At 36.2% G+C, this 7,004-nt stretch overlaps 1 non-coding gene across 1 annotated transcript; it reads left to right on the top strand.

Annotated features, from left to right (window-relative positions):
• The first annotated feature begins 2,110 nt into the window (after positions 1-2,110).
• On the top strand, positions 2,111-2,219 carry LOC112715033 (small nucleolar RNA R71). The gene has a single exon (XR_003159444.1). It is a non-coding gene; the product is annotated as a small nucleolar RNA R71 (small nucleolar RNA).
• The last annotated feature ends 4,785 nt before the right edge of the window (positions 2,220-7,004 follow it).

The following is a 7,004-nucleotide window of genomic DNA, read 5'->3' as shown; positions in this document are numbered from 1 at the left end:
TTTTAACAAAAATATATATACACTAAAGATATATAAATATCAAATCCTTACTAACCAGTATGAGAATTTTGTTCATTGAAAACAATATCTGAGATGTATTTTCATATTTACAAATTTTGATGTATATGTGTGTTCACTACAAATATTTTCACATGTATTTTTGTCCATTTAAACTAAATTTTAAAATTTAAGTAAATAAAGTGCAACATTTCGTAATTTCAATTGGCCTAGTTATCAACGATTTTTGTCTAGCTCCTCTGTTCATACCCTTTCGAGTCATAGTCAGACACTTTCATTTGTACTGTGCTACTCCATGCTTGTTTAATATATATGTATATATTATTCATTTCTTTTTTTCTGACTAATTATGCTTCTAGCATAGCTCACTCCATGCCATAATCAATGTAGAAAACGATGTTTTTTCGTTTATTAATCAACACTATCATTGTGATAGTCCTGTAAGACAAAGTGAAGTACCAACTTTTGCATTATTTTAACACAAAAAAATCCATAATAGTGAGCCACACAAAAAACCACTTGGAAGTTGGCCTCCAACCCGTGATGCTTGGCTATATGGGTCACCTTCTCAATTTAATTTTAAATATTTATTTTCATACCTTCCAATTAATGAGATCTTATTAAGATTTAGTTTTCTTCCAAGTCTATTCTTATTACATGTTGAGCCAAATAGAAGATCTTTTCTTATCATCTTTTTTTATTAGAGTGGATAGCTTAGGTGCTTACGTTACTATAGAAAAGTGGAAGTTAAACTAGTTAGTATTCTGAGAAAAATGTGACTAAACCAATTAATGTACTGGTACCATAAGAAAATTTAAAATGTAATTAATATTTGCTAACAACTGAAGTTTTTTAGAAAGAAACGTGTATATAGTGTCAAATTAAAATATATGTACCGATCTCTACAAAAATTTTCAATATTCTAATGGGTTTTCTTACTTTAATTTGTGAAAAGACAGTATCTAATGTCACAATGAGACTTGGAAGTGAAGAAAGGAAAGACGCAACCAAATGAAGACAAAGTTGTAGAATCTGTGCTCTCAAAATATTATTGCTTCTGATGAGTGTGATATATTTATGATTTCAATTTTAGATGGGTGCGCGTAATTCATATACCTAACCCAACTTATTGCGAGTGGCTCAATTCTAATAGTAGGAAGTAGATGTTTTTGGCATAGACATAGCTATTTTCTTTTATAACAAAAATTAGATTAACATTATGGAAAAACTCTTCTGATGTGTTTTTATAATTGAGAAACAAATCATTTCAGACTAGTAAAGTGCATGCATGTTTCGCTTTGTGTATATGGAATTCATTTTTGTTTGGCCAATTTTATATTATATTTCATTTTGATGTCTAAATTATCGAAATTACTTTTTAAAATAAAAATTAAATATTTAAAATGTATTAAATATTAATTATTTATATTTTAAGCAAATTAAGTATCATGTATAAGTCATCATAGCATTTATCATTTTTTTTAACCAATAATCAGCCAATAAAGTATTAGATAAGCAAAGATTAAGGATTTTAATCAAGGTTGTTAGAGGGAGAGCTTATATGCAAAACGATCATGTGCTTATGTTACGTCTTGGCTTGCTCGTGCATGAAATTGCTAGAGACAGCATGAACGTCGTGTCATACAACACCAATTTGGCAAATTTTGGCTCAGTTTCATAGCCAACTTGGGGCTTTTTGTAGCATAGCCTAACCCGTCAAATAAAAATCCTCCTTCACATACGTGGGTTGAGCAACATCACATACGTCTCCTTGAGTGTAGCTCTCAGTCATGTCATAAAAAAGATGTATCTTGAATGCTGACTGCTGAAACTTGCATTTCAATAAAGTGCTGGGAGATCATGCTTATCTGTTGAGACATGAGTTTATTCTGCACCAATATGACATCCAGTGTGTCCACTTCCATAACTCTTCTCTTTTGAGTATTCTCAGTGTTCACAGGATTTTTCTCAGAAGTGTACATATACTGGTTGTTGGCAACCATTTCAATAAGCTCACGTGTAGAATGATTCAATGACATCTTAGCCATCTCAGAGATGCCATCATAAAAGATCTGCAATCGAGTCCAGTCTAAAACCATGTCTGAGGGGCATCTCCTGATCATCTGCTTGTATCTCTCCCATGCCTCATAGAGGGATTCTCCCTCTTTCTGTTTGAAGGTTTGGACATCCATTCTAAGCTTACTCAGCTTCTGTGGTGGAAAGAATTTAGTCAAAAATCATGTGACCACCTTGTCCCATGTGTCCAAGCTCTCCTTTGGCTGAGAATCAAGCCACAGTTTTGCTCTGTTCCTTACAGCAAAAGGAAAGAGCATGAGCTTGTAAACCTCAGGGTTCACTCTATTCGTCTTGATCGTGTCACAGATATGTAGAAAATCAGATATGAATTTATTGGGATCCTCTTGCGGGAGTCCATGAAACTGACAGTTCTATTGCACCAAAGTGACTAGTTGAGACTTAAGCTCAAAATTATTGGCACCAATGGCGGGTACAGATATACTGCGCTCGTAGAAGTCAAGTGAGGGTGCAGTGTATGAACCAAGCACCTTCTTTGCTTGCTCTTCAGCGTTCGGATTTCCTCCAGCCATAGTGATTTCTTCAACTTCTCAAAAGTTTCCATGAGATTCTCTCTGGTTTTATAAGCTTTAGTTTGTGGCAAATGCCGCATTAAGGTACTCCCAGGCTCAGGATCAAAATCAAGAAGGGGTTCTTTGTCCTTGTTCAAACTCATAAACAACAAGTAACAAAGAAAAAGCAAGAGTCTCTATGTCAGAGTATAGAGAACTCCTAATGAGATATCCTAAAAGAAAATAAAATAAAATAAAGTAAACAATCAACTAAATTTTCAAAAACAAGGATGAACAAAAAACCTAAAAAGGTTTTCGAAAACAAATTAGAATTAATTAAAGAAAAAAATAAAAAGTTTTTGAAAAGAAAAGGTAAAATCTAAAGAGACACCAAACTTAAAATCTGAAATTAAATGAAAATAAGATAACTAGAACAAAATTTGAAAATAATAGGAAAGATAAAAAATAAAAAATAAAGGAAAATAAACAAAATAGGAATCAAAAAATAAAAAAAAGAAAATAATTAAACAGAAACTAATAAAAATACCTAATCTAAGCAACAAGAGAACCGGTAGTTGTCAATCACGAATAATCTCCGGCAACGGCATCAAAAACTTGGTGCGCGAAATTAGAACTAGCACAACTTAACCGGCAAGTGCACCGGGTCATCCAAGTAATACCTCAGATGAGTGAGGGTCGATCCCATGAGGATTGTTGGACTGAGCAAGTAATGGTTATTCTGTTGGACTTAGTCAGACAAACAGTAAAAAGGGTTGTGGTTGAAAACTCATAAATAAAGACAATAATGAAAGCCAATAAGGATTTGGTGTAAAATCAATATAAAAAAACAGTTAAGGTCTCGGAGATATTTATCTTTCTGGATTAAAATGTCTTACCAACTATTTTAACAATGAATGATTCATTCTATGGCAAACTGTAAGTGATTAAACCCTAATCCCTTAGCGATTCAATCTCCTCTAATCCTCATCAAACGCCATTCCCGTGGTCATTCAATTCGGATTGGAGGGTTAGGTTTGGAAAACTAGTTTAGCGCCAAAAAAACCCTAATTACGCAAAGCTAATAGGATTATATGTCACATATCCCAATTAGTTCATGTAATTAGCAATTTAGGAGGAGTGTTTTCAAGTTTTAGTTCAAGCGAGATAGCTCTCCTGGGAATCACAAGAACTCATGTAAAAAAAGGGTCATACTCCTGTTCCGCCCAGTTTCATAATATTAAGAACGAAAGCAACACCTTAGAATTGAATCAAACATTAATTAAAGTAGAAGAATAATAATCTTAATCCATAGAAATAAACCAAGCTCCTAACCTTAATAACCAGGAGATTTAGTTGCTCATAACTTACAGAGAAAATAGGATTCTAAAAAGTATGGAAGGAATAAGAAGATAAATCTAATTGATCTTTTCCTTTAAATACTAACCTAATAATAAATTCTAGACCTAAAAAGATATTGTTTGTAAATAAAGATTATAAAAGATAAGATAAAATAAAACTAATAAGTGCTAAATCCACTTGGAGGCCCAATAGAGTGTAATTGGACTACTTGCTGGCATTCAACTCCAGGATTAGGCGTTGAACGCCCATAGGGGGAAGCGCGCTTCTGGTCTCTGCCCCCTGCTGGCGTTCAACGCCAGGTTGGCGTTCAGCGCCCAGGGAGGGTACTGCCAGCATTTTCCTTTTTTGCTCCAGGCTTCTCCAGACTGCTCCGAATTTTACCTAAAACCATAAAAACACAAGAAAAATCTAAAGTAGCATCCAAAGGTGATTTTTGCACTAAAATAAAGTAAAAGTAAATAAATTCTAACTAAAAATAATATAAAAATAGCTAGAAAAAGGGTATAAGATGCTCATGTATCATGGTGGTAGAAGCATCAGCAGTCAAGAACCAGATGAATGTTGATATGGAGGCAATGGAGAAGATGGCACATGTCTGGCATACCATTTGATGAGATGCTCCCAAACCTCTCTCGCATGAAGGAGTATATGTCGGTGACTCTTCCACTGGTTGAAATCGGAGAGCTGGGTATCGACAGTCTGTTGGAGGAAGATGATCTCCCCCTCATGCATCTAATGAGCATGCCTCCACTTGTCATGCTGATGCACGGAAATTTGTCTCTCAATAAATTTCCCTCGACAAGTATACCGAATTATTGTCAAGTAAAAACTCACAATAGAGTGAGGTCAAATCCCACATGGATTGATTGGTTGAGCAACTTTAATTAGAAGAGTGTTCTAGTTGAACTAAGCAGATTTAAATTTAGAATTGCAGAAAATTAAATGGCGGGAAACGTAAATAGCAAGAAATATAAATGACTAAAATTAAATTGCAGAATGTAAGGAACAGAGCAGAAACTGAAATGGGAATGGGGATGATTGAGCATAAATGTAAACAGCAGAAATCAAAGAATGGGAAAGATTAGAGATGGGGAATTCATTGGGCTTAGGAGATATTGTATCCTCCGGATCAAGTTCATTCTCATCTCTTCCTCAATCAATGCATTCGTTGATCTCTTGGCAATCTAAGGTGATTGAATCCCAATTCCTTGGCAATTCAATCTCTCTAACCTTGAACAATTGCCCAATTCCTTGATCTAATTGCTCATGGAAGGAGATGAAGTACGATCACTGATTATACCACATGTTTTTCTAGATCAAAGTATTGGTAGGATTATATGTCACTATATCCATCCAACCCCCAACCGAGTCCAACATGAGAAAGAATTTCTAGCATGATTTCCTCATTCCTCTTCCAAGGTTCAAAGGAAATACAAGTATGAGCAATTTCTCTTCCGAGACAATTGTTCAATTGGATGAAGATCGAAAGCTTTCAAATAAATTAAGAGAAAAGAAAGAGGAAGAAGAATGAAAACTAGTATTGATCCATTGAATTACAACAGAGATCCCTAACCCAATGAAGAGGGGTTTAGTTGTTCATAGCTCAATCCAAACATAAAATGAAAAAGAAAAGAAAGTGCAGGAAAAGTAAAGAAAGTACAAAAGAAAACAATGCAGAGTTACCAATTTGGGTCCCTGACTTCCTTGCCTCCAACTAACTTAAGCTCTTTGCTATTTATACACTTTCTTTCTTCAGTCTTCTGGACTGAGCTTTGGCCTTTGTTGAAGCAAGTTAAAGTGGCTCTCAATGACGTTGAGGAGGGACGTTGGCAAACTAACGTTCATACTCTGCATGGTGCCAATTTGTGTTGTTGCTGGTATCAACATTGGTGATCAACGTTTATGGACAAACGTTAGGTCAAACATTACTTAAAAATGAGTTCTAGGCATTGCCAAAAATGTTTGACTCAATGTTGGTGCACCAACATTCGCCTGGTCACGCATACGCGTCGCCCACACATACGCGTGAATGGCCAATTTTGCTATTTCACGCATGCGCGTCCATGGCCAGTTTTCCAGCAATTCTCTTCAAAGCCATCGAGGACATTGGTGGCAACGTTTGAGGCAACGTTTGCACACCAACTCTCTCCTGGGCATGCGTACGCGTCGCCCACACATACGCGTCAGAATAGCATTTTGCGCGTATGCATTGCTCACGCGTTCGCGAGGTTGGCAAAAATGCAGGTTCACGCGTACGCGTCGACTGCAAATTTTCCAACTCCAGATTTAAAATTTTTATCGCAGGCATTGAAGGTAACGTTGGTTTACCAACGTTCCCTCCAACGTTGGCACCAAAATTTTAGAACGTTGCCAACAACGTTGGTGAGCCAACTTTGGCCACCAACATTGCATTTCACCCTTTTAGAATGTTGCCTAGCAACATTGGTGAGCCAACTTTGGCCACCAACGTTGCATTGCCCTTTTCCTCCAACATCTGAGGCAACGTTGGTGAGCCAACTTTGGCCACCAATGTTGCTTCCTCTGCTCCTTTCCATGCCCTTTTTTTGCTTGCTTGCTTGCCATTCCTCAGCTTCTTTACATGGCATTTCCTCAGCTTCTTTACACCTATCATCAATCAAACAATTGCATCAAAATTTGCTATAATCATAAGATATTTGCATCATTCATAACATCAGGTAAAATTTTCATAATTCTTATGAAAAAGCACATAAATAACCATGTTTGATTAAATCAAGGTATGCATGAAATTCTTATCCAAATACCTGCTTATAGCTCAAGAAAGTGCATGAAACTTAATGAAAACAAATGAAAAAGGCTAGTGAAACTAGCCTAAGATGCCTTGGCATCACATGCTCCTGCTGGTAGTTTGCCTTCAGCTCCACATGTCTTGTCTTATGCTACTGCAGCTTTCGCTCCAACTCCTACTAGAGCTCCGTGTTGAGTAGGATAACCTGCTCCGTAATGTCTACACCTCTACTCATAGTGGACCCCTGATGATCAGATTTTTTGTTGGTAAAGAAT

Source organism: Arachis hypogaea, chromosome 1, assembly GCF_003086295.3.
Source record: "Arachis hypogaea cultivar Tifrunner chromosome 1, arahy.Tifrunner.gnm2.J5K5, whole genome shotgun sequence".
NCBI classification, from domain to species: Eukaryota; Viridiplantae; Streptophyta; class Magnoliopsida; order Fabales; family Fabaceae; genus Arachis; species Arachis hypogaea.
This window is presented reverse-complemented; position numbering and strand designations above follow the sequence as displayed.